Genomic DNA, 14,401 nt, shown 5'->3' on the forward strand with positions numbered 1-14,401 from the left:
TTACACTGAAAGAGTCCAATTTCATTATCATATACACAGTCTTTTCTTTTTTTCTGAGCCCAATACCAAGTTGGTTTTCCTGGGACCCACTATGTTGAGGTTTTGTTACTCACTTTATACCTTTTACAGGGAGTGTTTTTTACTTCATTAAGAAAGTTTTTCCCAGTTCGCCAGAGGCATTCTTCCCTTATCACTGTTGAACTTAAAATCCACCCCTCAGGTCGGTTCCCCCCTCTTATATTTGTCTGGTTCCATTTAAGGAGTTCTACTGGGCCTGCACTGCTACCTTTCCATGGCCATTCTTCTGTCATTAAAGCTCCTCCAGAGACCCAACAGTTGGTTATGTTAAGTTCTTTACTTATCCTCTCCCCCAATTCCACAAAGAGATTTTTTCCTAACCTTGGGGTTTTTTTCTCTTTTAACTGTTGTTTAAGCTTTGCATACAGGTCCTGATGTGAGGTGAATATAGGGCGAGGTTGCTGTGCTGGCTTTGTATTTTTACTTACCACTTGTTCTTTTACCAAATCTTGGACTATTCCCCTGGTGGCACCTGTGAAGCAAATCCATTTTTCTCCTTTTGGACAATTACTTCTTAGTCTGTTTCCACTTGTTCCCAAATTTTCTGTAATCTAATATTTTTCTCCTTTATGCATGCAAATACCTAATTTGGATGAGTCATAACAGTGACTGTTGATATGGGTATGAGTAATATGTCTTTCCATGTAGAGCTTTCGGTAGCATTTGTAACATGGTCTTGCCGGTGTCCCGAAAGGGACCAGGATAAGTGACAAAAGAAGGAATAACAGAGGTCCGGCATGGCTTATCCTCCCACCTCCCTTGCCTATGAGGTTGCAACCCATAGCAGGTGTATTGGATCATCTTGGTGGCAAGTACAGTGGCCAACCCGGTCTTGCCCTCTATTTCCTTGTCACTTCCTTTGTAGCTTTTAGGCAAGTTTCTTTTGGCACCTTTTTTTTTTTTTTTTTTTTTTTTTAACTGTAGTATCTTATTATATCTTAGGTATTTCCCATTCAACAGGCACTAGTAATTCCTATCTGCAGAGCAAAGTTGTTGCTTTTGTTGCTTATGATTTTGTCTGGGTAGGGGGTCGATTTTGTGCTTGACACCCTTGCCAATTTCCCTCTAGGTTAATTACTTACATTTGACCTGGCTGGCATGCCCTGTGTTAGAATGATTCAAACAGAGTATATGATGTGGCATTGATGGAAGTTGTGATTCTCCCCCTTCTTAACACAAATCACAGGCTAGAATCAGAACATGAGAGTTCCCTGTTTGATACAGTCCCAACCCTTCCTGTTTGAAGTGAGAATATTCTTCTCCAAGATGTCCCAGAATTTCTCCAGGGGGCACTTGAAACTACTGATATAAATTTGGCTTTTACTTCTCAGTTAGGTGTGATTCTTTGCATATCCTTTGGATTATTTAGATTTGTTCTAGTTCATTGCCACCTGGCCTCTGTTTAAGAATCAATTTGGTATCACTTGGTTTGGATATTGCAGTCCATTCTTCAGGTTCTTTTACAGGTCCTTTGATTCTGCTGGCATGGATCCACCCTCGTTCCTTGGTCCGGATTGCGGCCTCAGTCATCAGCAGTACCTGAAAAGGACCCTCCCATTGTGGAGTCAAAGGTTGTTCTTTCCATATTTTTACTAGTACCCATTCCCCTGGATGGATATTATGAATTTTGAACTCCAAAGTTGTGGTTTGAGGGATCATTCCTTTCAGCTGCAAATTTTCAAGTGTTCTGGCAATTGTGGTGACATATTTTCTGTCACTTACTTCTCCTACTTCATAAGAGGCTGTTTCATGTTGAGTGGTAAGGAAAGGTAATCTGAACATCATCTCATACGGAGTTACTCCCAGGTCTGACCTGGGCTGTGTTCGGACTCTCAACAGAGCCAAAGGTAAGCACTTTACCCACGACATTTGAGTTTCAATCATTAATTTTGTTAAAGTTTTTTTCAAAGTCTGGTTCATTCTTTCTACTCGGCCTGAACTTTGTGGGTGCCAGGGGGTATGTAATTCCCATTTTATCCCCAAGGCTTGAGCTATTTGTTGTAAGACTTTGGATGTAAAATGTGTTCCTTGATCTGAGTCTATTTTATTAACCATTCCATATCTGGGAATAATTTGTTCCAGAAGGGTTTTGCATACTATGTTAGCTGTAGCTCTAGTAGCAGGAACTGCTTCTACCCAATGAGTTAGATGATTTACTATTACTAACAGGAACTTCCATCTCTGTACTTGAGGAAGTTCAGTGAACTCTACTTGGATACTTTGGAATGGTCGCAGAGCTAACTCACGGCCTCTTAATGTTGTTTTTCTCATTATTTTCCTATTCACTCTTTGGCAAGTTATACAGTTCCCAGTTATTTGTTTTGCTACCCCAAAGATTCTAATACACCCATAATTTCTCAGAAAATGATCACACAAAGCTTGAGTACCCCAATGAGTTTTTTGATGCATATCTTCTAATATTCTCTTAGTGAGTGGCTTATTAAGTAACTGTCTTCCATCAGGGAGTTTCCATTTTCCAGATTGATCTTGTTCTCCCCCTATCTTAAATAATTCCTTTTCTTCTTTACTAAATTTGGGGATTTCCAATTCTCCCCTTTCTGGGGTCAGGATTAACATAATTCATTTAGTCCCATTTTCTGCTGCATCTTTGCCTTCTTGGTCTGCTAGATTATTCCCTCTTATTTCTGGGGTCATCCCTTTTTGGTGTCCTTTGATATGCACTATGGCTATTTCTTCAGGCAATTTTAATGCCTCCAGAACTTCTGAAATCAGGCCTTCATGTATCAATTCCTTCCCCTTTGAATTTAGTAAACCCCTTTCTTCCCTGATCTTTCCAAAGGTATGTATTACCCCAAAGGCGTACTTTGAATCAGTATAGATGGTCCCCTTTTTGTGTGCTAAATGCTCCAGCGCTCTCTCTAGAGCGTATAATTCACAAGATTGCGCCGAGCAATTTGAAGGTAGTTTTCCTTTTTCAATGGTCTGCATATTTATCCCATCGACTAAGGCGTATCCTGACATTCTTTTTCCTTGCAAGCATCTGGATGAACCGTCCACATATATTCTTTCCCCTTCTAAGAGGGCTTGTTCTGCTAGATCTTCCCAAACTTTTGTTTGGTATTGAATAATTTCTAAGCTATCATGTGCCAAGTTATCTTTTGGTTCCCCATACAGGAATTGGGCCGGATTAAGGCTTTTGCTTGTTTCTATAGTTAGATCATTACTGTCAATCAGAATTGCTTCATATTTTAATATCCTGGAGTCTGTTAACCATTTTTCAGCTTTTTGATTTAGCACATTTCGGACTGCATGGGGTGTGTATACAATCAGTTTACTTCCAAAGGTGAGCTTACGGCTTTCCTCCACCAAAATAGCAGTAGCTGCTATGGCTTGAATGCATACCAGCCAGCCACGGCTTACTGGGTCCAATAATTTAGATAAATAAGCTATTGGTCTTCTCACTCCTCCCCATTCCTGGACTAATACACCATGAGCTACTCCATTTTCTGCATTCACATATAAATGAAAGGGTTTTTCTAGTGAGGGTAAGCTTAGGGCTGGTATCGAGGCTAGTTTCAACTGCAGTTTTTCTAATTTATCATCATCATTTTTGGTCCATTGTGTATTGTCTCCCCCTGTTAATTTTTCATGTAGAAATTTTACTGCTTGTGTATATCCTTTAATCCATAGTCTGCAATATCTCAGTAGCCCCAGCAGTCTTTTAACCTCCTTCTTTGAAGAGGGAGGAGGGAGGGATAAAATCCCTGTAATTCTTTCAGGACTTAGTTTTTGGCTACCTTTGCTTATCAGGTGGCTGAGATATTTTACTTCTGATTCCACAAACTGTAATTTCCTTTTTGATGCCCTTAGTCCCTTTTCCCCAAGAAAATTTAGAGCCTGGCAAATCCATGCCTCATCAGACCCATATTTTGGCCAGTACACATGATCATATCTGATTTCCTTTTTGACCCACTCTTTCATGCAGAATTGAATCATTTTTACTTTATCTTTTCCTTTTGTAGAAGGATCAGTTTCCCAGTTTGCGAGTTTGACCCCGAGGGGACTGTCTTGGGGTATATCCTCTGGCACCCTTTTATAATTTGAACTTAATTTACTAGGTTGTTGTCCCATTTTTCCAGGGGTTCTCTATTCTAACTTAATTAAAATACCAATTTATCCCCCCCTTTGAAATACTAATTCATTCTTTTAAAACACCAATCTTCACTGCTGTAAAATACTACCCACCCTTTCACAGTGCAAAAAACAAAAAAAAATTTATTATAGCCCACCTTCCCCAAAAACCAAGTTAACTTCTAATTACACAGTTTTTCATTCACACATTCACTCTTTTTTAATATTTGTTCACTCACCTATTCTTACTCACAATAGAATAATAAGGTACCTCTTTCAAGTCACTTGTTAGTATCCACGCATGGGTATGATATAATCCTTAGGATTCTGGGTGTTCTTGGATTTCCCTCAACCTAGCACTGCTAGCATCCAACCCCAAATTCTCTTGGGGTAACTTTAGACCCTGGGTGCTCTAGGAGTTTTCCTCAACCCAGCATATGGGGGGGGGGGGGGGGGGTAGCTCCCACTTTGCAACCCCTGGTGCCTTGGTGCTCTGCCAAGAGCACACCTGATGCTCGAGGTGAGTCCTTTTTATACTATTTTTACTGTCTGTTCTCGATTAATATTCAAACTTTCCCCGGAGCTGTTCTGCATGGCCACTCCTTGGTTCTGCCTTTTTAGAGCATGCTACTCTTCTGCCTTGTGGTTTTATTTCTTTTGATTCTTGGGGTTGGGCTCACTAGGTAAGAGTCGATGGTAGGGTGGATCTCTTAATTCTCTAGACAGTCAGGGCTGATTGCAGCTTTGGGCCTCTTCGTCTCTCCGGGCAGAGCGGTGATAGCAGCTCTCGGACTCTCCTGGCCGCCCGTTCTTCGGGCGGAGTAGCCTTTGGGCCCTTTTATTCCCTGGACAAAGTGTTGATTAGCAGCTTCTCGGGCCTCATCCTCTGTTCGCTTGGAGGTTATCTTACTTGGTCACACTTGCTAACATTCTTGCTAAAAAGAGAGAAAACCACATCCACACAGCAAAAAGCATTTCTAACATTATATAATACCTACTTTTATACTTGTGAGAAGCCAGTATTATAGTATGTTTATAACAGTGGTGTTCATTTCATCTGGATGCAGAGTTGGGCTTTTTGGGCAGATGGTCCCCCTCAAACCACAAGGCTTATTTAAACCTTGTACACTATTTTTTGAAGATGCAGGGTGGGTGAGGACTTTTTCTTGTTGCTGTACTAGGGAATGGAATGCAGGAGGTTCCTACAATATTGGCATTGAGGTTGGAATGTTCAAGGATATCAGTGTGACTATTCTCAAGGATGAATCTTGCTCCCGGCAGTCTGTAGCGTGGTAGAGCAGGACACGACAAAGCAGGGTGTGAGGCACAGGCAGGGTAGGAACAGTGAGGTGCTTCATGCTGGCAGCTCAGTTTGGTGTTGCTGATGTTTTCAGAGTGGAAGCAGATTGATTTGGTTCCGGTGCACTGGAACAGGATCCAAACCTTAGAAAGTATTTCTTTGTCCTCAGGCTGAAAAATATTGCTGTGCAGCACTTGTTCCCTTGTACCTTCAGTTCATTGTGGAAAGCATTTATTTTAGTGAGCACATGTTGTTGTGGCTGGTGCAGTGAAAAGCAGAAGAGTTCTTGATAAGATCAACTTGGAGAGCTGAAGTGCCAGCCAAAACCTTGCTGTGTTCCGCTGTGATGCCACTGAGGGAGGAAAAGAGTGAGTGTGGAAAGCCTTGAGCAGAGTGGTGGGAAATGGGAGGAGAGGAAGAGTCAGGCTGATATGCAGAAAAGATTCCACTACTGGAGTAAGTAGTAAAGTATTTTTTATTATGTATGTTTATTCCAGCGCTGGAACACATGGGGGAATAGTTCCTCCAAAGTCATGCATGCCGACAGCTGCATTCAGCTTGGTATATATCGGGTTACAAGTTCCATATTCATTAAGTTTCCCAATATGCCTATACCTATTCGTTGCCTAGCCTCGCCTTGTATTACAATGAGCCCAAAAGTCATTTATGTCTGCGTTGCGCTTGCGCAGTGTTGTCTGGTGGTTGTGGGCAGGGGTCTCCGGAATGAAATAAGAGTCTTCCTCAGATGAAGTAAAGGGTCTTCCTCATCCTGAACTTTTCACCTTGCTTCCATGTGCATGCTCTTTATGTCCCTGGCCCAAGTCTAAACTTCAAGACTGGTTTGAGTTAGTTTTAGGTTAAAAACAGGATCTTTGGTCAAGATTCCTTCCCTTTATCAATAGTCTTCTATCTTCTCATCTTGCTTTGGTAGGCACAATAAGTGTTGAGCAAGTTGTATGCATTGCTTTTAACAAACAACTTCTTAGCAAATCATTTAACCTCTGCTTCCCCATCCCCCCGATTAAGGGCTAAGTATGGATTTAAACTGGGCCAGGTGTTAGTGTAGGAAGAGACATTTAACTGCAATTTATTTGTTTCAGGAGGTGTCTCATCATTTAGTCTGCTATTTAACAGTTTCCATGCCAGGTTAATTGTAGTGGAAGACAGCAAATGAAGCCAAGAGACTCAGGATGTCCCAGGTCCCCGCCAAGCACAGATTACAAAAAACCCAAACCCTGGGATTACAAAAATACTGAAAGCTAATCTTAAAAAATACTAAAAAAACAGCCTACCAAAAACTAGGTTCAAAAATACTAGAATAACATTGTTTCAAAATAAGAGAAACCCAAATTTCAAAATACCAGAAAACCAGGTTTCAAAATCTCAGTTTTAAAATACCAGATTACCAAATTCCAAAAGACCACAGTTACCCTGTTTCAAAATTGCAAACTACCAGGTTCCAAAATACCAATTTTTTTCCATTTCATAATAGCAGAATCTCAAGTTCCAAAATATCAAAATGACTCTGTTTCAAGATATCAAATTGCAAAATACCAATTTTCAGATGTCTTATACAGGCAGGATTCCCAAACCCACAAGAATGCAACATTGTCAAAATGGGATCCGTGCTACCAAAATGGATATTTTATCCTCTGAAAAGCTTTCTTACAGTGACCATCAACACAGGTATTTATTTTAATTGCACAGCCAGATGCAATAAGACTTTTACTTCAAAAGCAAACACTCACAGTAGTTTTCTGCTTAGATCGTGTCCGTGAGGACCGGCATTTGGGCCGGAGAGCTGCAGTTGGGATCAAAGGATGGAGTCAATCTGCTCCCTGCAGATGCACAAGGAAAGATCAAGTAGCAGGCAGAGGGAGTATTTATAAACAATATCAATGTTTCACTGAAATTCAGGGTGGACTGGTGATGGGTGTGCCTGCCAGGATCAGCCATAAACAACCCGGCCAAACCCCCGACCCCTCAAGGGGTGCGTCAAACACTTCAACAGAAACGCAAGTCAGTAATGATTATGGAAGAAAAATTACTGGTAATTGCTTGTGATCTGTGGGGAATTTCCTTGGTAGTTACCAGTCTAGGACATACGGAATTTTGAAGGCAGGATCCCAGTTTTGGCCACGGGCACCCAGATGAGAAGGCCAGTCCTTTTCCACAGAAAGGAAAGCCCGGCACCCCGGTGTTTCGGGGGTGGACGATGGCCCGCGTAGGGGAGGGAACAACCGGCAGGACCATTCTCTGCCTCATCCCTGCACTCCAAGATGCAGCAGCCCCAGGTGCGACCAGTGAGAATGAGGAGGGGGTGGCTCCTGCCACAGGCTGCTTTCAGAGGGTTCCCCGGGCACACCTATGCAGGGAGCTGCCAGTCGAGAGGGGCCAACGGAGGCATCTCGAGAGCCCCTCTGGGAACAACGGTCACAGCATCCGGCAGGAGCTGGGAAGTTGGCCGGATGCACCCGGGTACAGAACATCGCTTCAAGAAGATGCCCAGGGAAAAACCTTTTTGCCAAGGGGCGGCACTTGAGCAGGCAGGGGAGCCTGTGAGGTCCCTTTCATCTCATCAGCCTCTCTCCAGAGCCCCCAGTCCCTCCCCAGTGCCCTCAGAAAAGAGAGGAGTTATTAGGAGAAAAGGGGCTTAAATTGAGATAATCAGCTTCCTTTTCCATAATTGTCTGTGTTAAAATTGTGGGGGAATCCGCTTCCCCTGTCATTTTAATGGTCTCATTTGAAAGAAACCCTGCATTTTCCATGCTATCGGGGTATAAATTGACAGGGAATCCTCACTGTCCATTATTTTCCAGTTTAAATGGAAGGGGAAAACCTTTACAATGCTCTTTTATGTGTTTGAATTAAGGGTAGCTTCCCCCTTTTCATTGTCCTAAGGTTTAAATTGAGGGGGAAGCCCAGTTGTCCCTCCTTTCTAAAGGTTTGAATTGAGGAAAAATCCCCCTTTTTCCATCACTGGAGAGATTTAAAGTGAGGAAACCCCTCTTTTCCCAATAGTTTAGGGGATTAAATTGAAGGGGAGAAGCCATTTATTTGCCACTGTATCAGTTTCAGTGGAGGTAACTACCCCCCATTCCCTCATTGTAAGGAGTTCAATTGAAGGAAGCTCTCCCTTTTTGAGTATTTTAAGGATTTAAACCTGCATTTCAGGGTGCTCCTACCCGAGCCCTGGTACCGAATGTCATATGGGAGCGAGTCTGGCACAGATGTAACCCTAATGCCACCTGGGAGTGTATTAATTTTTCTTGTTTTTATTTTTAATGTATATAGCCCTAATTAGAGATCCCAATGAGAGTTACATCATTCATACAATTACTATTCTTCTCTACCTTACTTAGTCACATGTGGAATACTACTTATTAATCACTAGGGAATATTTATCCAAGTTAGGAACAAATTATTCAAGTTATCTAGCTGTGCTGCCAAAACACAATGTTTTATTTCTTACCGGTTTTCTGCCCTTTTGCTTGATGTTGTTGAAGCAGAAAAGAAAGTGTCATCATTTCCCTGAAGAGTTTTCTTCTCTATTGAGCCCTTTACTCATCTCGAATTTAAGTCAGAGGAGCCAAATGACCACTGCTCCTCCAAGGGCTTTTATACCTTGCGGTATTTGCCTTCTCCCTTTTCCCGGGCATTGTGGGATTGAGAGGTGGGCCCGGCCAGAGCTATATCAACCCCAGCCTTTGGCAAAGGGCTTCATTCTCTCCCTGGGAGTGACTGTGACAAGAGCTTTTCTCTTATTTCAATGAAAGGGATCTTTCAGCTTATCTTAGCTTGTTTTCAGTAGGTGCTTTTGGTGTCTAAAGCATCAGAGACCTTGAAGGCACTGTGAAGAAGATAGCATTGAACACAGAGAGTATATAAGTTCACAATTTTTGGTTGTGCATTCAGGGGTGATAAGGTGCTTTTGCGATTTCTGTTTTTGTTCTTGTATTTTTTTTTTAGGAGTTGTGTAACTTCCCGCAATTCCAGATTGCGTTGAGTGGGATACTTCAATTTTTTTCAGCAAATGCATTGTGTCCCAAAAGGGATTTGCCCCATGTCAAAGATGATGACTGAGATCGAGGCTTCTAATAGGTAAGTCAAGGATTGTGACTGGGAGAGGGAGGGGTGTGCAGGGTATTGGACTAGGGGTTACCGTGGGGAGGTTTTGAAGGCAGCACAGTAGGAAACAGTGTCCATTTGGGGCCCAGTAAAGCTTTTCTACACGTGCAGCAGGTGCATTTACGTGCGTCTTACGGCCCACAAACGCATCCACTGCACTCACAGAAATGCCTCGTAACTTTGTCTCTCGCTAATGCAGGTGCCCATCATAATAACAGCCACAGCCTTGACATGGGCTAAAGCCAGAGACTTGAGGACCTAGGTGCACTTAGGAGCGAGCGAGCGGCTGACTTGTTGGGATTTGGCCCATGTGCTCCTAAACTCGTCTATTGATTTTGGCTCTTTTTTATCCAAGAGGCTAACCAGCAATTGCGGGGCCTTCCGAGATGGCCGAGGCAGATTTATTTCGCATCCAATGCAGATGCACATCGCGGATCATTTGAAAGATAAGTTGGGGGCCACAACCTGGGGATGGGATGCCAGCAGAGCAGCGGGTTAGAAATTCCTGGGAGAGATTTAAAAATTAGCAGAGGGGAAAGGGAATGTCCTTTAAGGGGCTTCTTTGGACAGCTAAAGAGAGCAGCTCTACTTTTGATTGCAACCATAGGACATGCAGAGCAGTTCCTGTCAGTCTTGTGCTGTCTAACATGCTTTTGGGATCCCTTGGATCAGATATCTTTGCCTTTTCCCCTTGAAGGCCTTATCACAAGCATTGACTGCCATCTCTAGGTTCTTGAATATTTGTACTTCTCGGCATGATGCCGATATAATTTGTTCTTTTACCGGCGGGCTCGGCCACATCTTGGAATCACATCTTGGAATCACATCTTGGAATCACATCTTGGAATCACATCTTGGAATCACATCTTGGAATCACATCTTGGAATCACATCTTGGAATCACATCTTGGAATCACATCTTGGAATCACATCTTGGAATCACATCTTGGAATCGCATCTCAGAAGCGTCGAGTTGGGTGCCTTTTGAGGCCTTGTTCCTGGCTCTATTGCCATCCATCCTTTGCAGCCGTGAGATGTCGTGTCCTGGGGCTTGTCAGACTGTAAGGATATGGGGAACGTTCTGAATGTAGCATTGTCTTGCAGCCATCTTGATCGTCGTGACCGACAGTCCTTCTCACAGGTCACTGTTACAGTTTTTTTCTTCTGCTCCTTAGAGCCTCCACCATCGCCATACCATCAGTCATCTCTTTGGCGTTGTCTCGGTCCTTGCCATTATTCTTCTTCCCGAGAGCTTTTTTTATCATCCTAGTGTTACACTGTTTGTAGCATAATGTGTCGTTTGAGTTTGTGTTTAGCCTGAAACTGCTCTGCCCTGTGGAGTAGACTGGGGGGGTAGGTGGAGTAGAAAGAAGACTTTACGGGGAACTTTTTGCTTTGTTTGGCCACCTAAGCCACACCTCAGACGGAGCAATTGCAGCCAGTTCATGCAAGGTTTGTTGGAGGTATGGGAGAGGTATTGCAGTGTCTCGCAGTTTTCTAGTCCTTTGTTTTAATGCACGCTGTTTACGGCTCCTAGATGGTTTGATTGGAGAAATGAGAACTTGGGGAAGGCTAAGCTTTCCCTGTGTGTCTGAGTGACTTTGACAAATAATTTTTTTTGCAGAGGGATAGGATGTAAACCAGACACAAATGGAGGAGGCCAGAGGAGCACAGCAATGAGGTGGGTTGGCACCTGAAGCCCAAGCTCCAGCCTGACTTTCTTCAATGCTTACCCCATTGTTTGGCTCTTTGTTTCATTAGAAGATGCGAAGCGCTTGGTACGGCCAGGTGCTGGTACCGGGGGCACCATGAGCCAGATGAGTATTGGTGACTGAGATGAGTATTGATTCCAGCACAGAGCCGGATGTTACCGGAGTTTTAATGTGTTAGTGATAAAACTATAAGCATCCTTTGTTTTTTTGTGTTTTACAGGTGGTCTGAAGCATTCCGACCACTGGTCCAATATGACAGCGGCCCTTGTGGAAAGAGGTCACGGTCAAGCGGTTTCAGATGGAAACTAATCCGGCAACGCGATGCTTTCGGACCCTATGTCGGTACATGCCTTTCCGTTTTGTTTTGCCCTGTCTCCCCTGGGAAGGTCCATTGTCATTCAGCTTTTCAGGGGAGGTGTAAACAGTGGCTATGTTACCAGATTGTTCTTTGTCTTAATTTTTAGGAAGTAAAGCCAGGTATCACCGATCAATGTCAAATGAGTGAGGTGAGCAGTGTCTGGTGGACAGAACCAGTTGTTATTGCATGGTTGCCACATTGCGGTGCAGCTCTAAGCATCCGTTGTTTGTATGTTTAAGGTAGTCCACTTTTTTATGCCAAATCGCCTTGCCTAGCGGCTGATGGACCCGGCTCACCGCCATTGTGAGCCCGTTGGAAGTATCATGGGACTCTGTGACGGAGCCTTGACCTTTTCCATTTGAAGGTGCCCTCCATGTTGCATTTGGCAATGGCTGATGATTTGCGGCAAGTCGGGGAGGGGGGGAGGAGGAGCAAGGGTCCCCTCAAGTTTCAGCAATGCCACATGGCCTTGTCTCCTCTTATCTCAGGTATGCCCTGTGATGGTGGCGTCAGACTCGGAGTGCAGCTGGAGCATGTGGCCCGAGGGCCCTGGCCATCTTAGGAGACGGTGAGTACAAGAATTGTTGGGTTTTGGCCGGTGTGCCACTAAGTTCACGCCTTGACGTTTGGTTTTCTTTCTTGTAGCCATCTAAGAGACAATGGCCTGGCAACGGCTGGAACTTCCCAGATGGTGAGGTGGCCTTCTTTCACACCGGATGCAGATTTGCATTCCCGGACCTCTGAGAGATAAATGGAGGGCTACGCCTCACAGAGGGGATGAGAGCGATGTGCCGAGTCAGGACTCCCCGGGATGGATTTTTGAATTAGCTCTGGAGACGGGGCTGTCCAAGAAAGGGCCCCTTTAGGCCACATAATGGGAAAGTCTCGTTTTTGATCACAATGCTGAGGCGCGTAGGACAGAACAGTCCCGGTGCGTGTCGTGTTGCTCGTCTATCGTGTGTTCTGCGTCTTTTGGGCTTCTTGTGTCGTGTGTCTTTTTCCTTTGCCCTTCGAGGTGCTGGCGGCCGTTCTTCTCACTGGGAGTTTCTCTCTGTGTTGCACCCCCGTGTTCGTCATGTCCCGTGTCACAGGGGCCAGCGTGGGTTTGGCCCGGAGCTGCTCTGCCCTGCCGCATAGTCTGGCGTTATAGGTGCGATAGGGCAAAGCCCGGGGACTTGAAATTTGTTATGTAGGCTGTAGTTGCCATCTAGATGGTATTCCTAGATTGACATAAGGTGTCTGTAGCCATTAAGTTCTCATGCAGCTCTTTGACTTTTATCATTAACTTTCTTTCAGACGCAGATCGATTATATCTGTGGCGGAGCGCTCCATACCAGGTGAGGGGGTTCCCACAGGAAGGTGAGTCACCGTTTGTGTTTGCGGGGCGAGTGTAAACGGGTGGCTATGTTCTAGCATTGTTCTCTGTCTTTGTTTTTAGGTGGTAAAGCCGGATCTTAGCAGTCAGTGTCGAGTGAGCGAGGTAAGCAGTGGCCGGTGGAAAGAAAAAGTTGTTCTTGCTTGGGTGCCAGGTTCTGGCGCAGCTCTTAGCATCTATTGTCATTTGTGCGTTTTAGGCGGTCCACTTGCATTACGCCGAACCCCCTCGCAGAACGGCCGACGGACCCGGCTCGCCGCCCTCGTGACCCCTCCGCAAGTATCGCCAAGCTCTGCGATGAAGCCCTGACCTTTTCCAGGTGAGGGTGCAGTCCGGGTAGCCTTTGGCAATAGCCGAGGAGTTGCGGCGAGTCGGGGAGGGAGGGAGGAGCGAGGGTCCACTCAGGTTTCAGCAATGCCACGTGGCCTGTCTCCTCTTACCTCAGGTATAGCCTGCGACGGTGACATCAGCCTCGGAGCGCGGCCGAAGCGTGCAGCGTGAGGTCCCCTGCCATCTTAGGAGATGGTGAGTACAAGAATTGTAGTGGGCCACGTGCTGCTAAGTTCAGGCCTTGACAGGTTTTTTTTAATCGTAGCTGACTAAGAGACAACAGCCCGGCGACGGCAGGAGCTTCCCGGACGGTGAGCGGCCTTCTTTTGCACCTGAGGAGCATTCGCATCCCTGGATGTCCGAGAGATAAGTTGAGGGGATGCAAGCGGGGTGTCGGGTCGGGGCTCGCCCCAAGGGAATATTGAGTCAGCTTCAGAGATGAGGATGTCTAAGAAGGGGCCCCTTTAGGCCCCCTAAAGGGAAAGTCTCCCCTTTGATCACAGCGCTGAGGCGTGCCAGGCAGAGCGGTCCCAGTGCACGTTGTGTAGCTTGTCTCCTGCGTGTTCTGTCTCTACTGGGTGTCTCGTGTCTTCTGCCTTAGCCCTTCGATGTGCCTGCGGTCATTCTTCTCGCCGAGAGTTTTCTCTCCTCGTCGCTTCCCCGCATTTGTCATCTGCTGTGTCACGGGTGCCTGTGTGGGTTTTCTCAGGAGGTGCTCTGCCCTGCTGCGCCGTCTGGCATATAGGTGTAATAGGACAGGGTCTGGGGACTTGAAATTTGTAATGTAGGGTGTAGTTTGGCCTCTAGATGGTATTCCTAGATTGACACAGGATGGCTGTAGCTGTTAAGTTCCTGTGCACCGCTTTGACTTTTGTCATCGCTTTCTTTCAGATGCAGACAGATTAAATCTGTGGCAGAGCCCCCTGCACCGGGTGAGGGGGTTCCCGCAGGAAGGTGAGTTGCTGTTTGTGTTTGCAGGGCGAGTGTAAATGGTGGCTATGTTTACAGCATTGTTCTTTGTTTTTAGGA

At 45.1% G+C, this 14,401-nt stretch overlaps 1 long non-coding RNA gene across 1 annotated transcript; it reads left to right on the forward strand.

Annotated features, from left to right (window-relative positions):
- Positions 1-12,961: 12,961 nt before the first annotated feature.
- LOC125326112 lies at positions 12,962-13,353 on the forward strand. The gene is made up of 3 exons (XR_007203683.1): positions 12,962-13,004; positions 13,106-13,147; positions 13,242-13,353. It is a non-coding gene; the product is annotated as an uncharacterized LOC125326112 (long non-coding RNA).
- The last annotated feature ends 1,048 nt before the right edge of the window (positions 13,354-14,401 follow it).

This window comes from Corvus hawaiiensis, chromosome 5 (genome assembly GCF_020740725.1).
Source record: "Corvus hawaiiensis isolate bCorHaw1 chromosome 5, bCorHaw1.pri.cur, whole genome shotgun sequence".
In the NCBI taxonomy this organism is placed as follows: domain Eukaryota; kingdom Metazoa; phylum Chordata; class Aves; order Passeriformes; family Corvidae; genus Corvus; species Corvus hawaiiensis.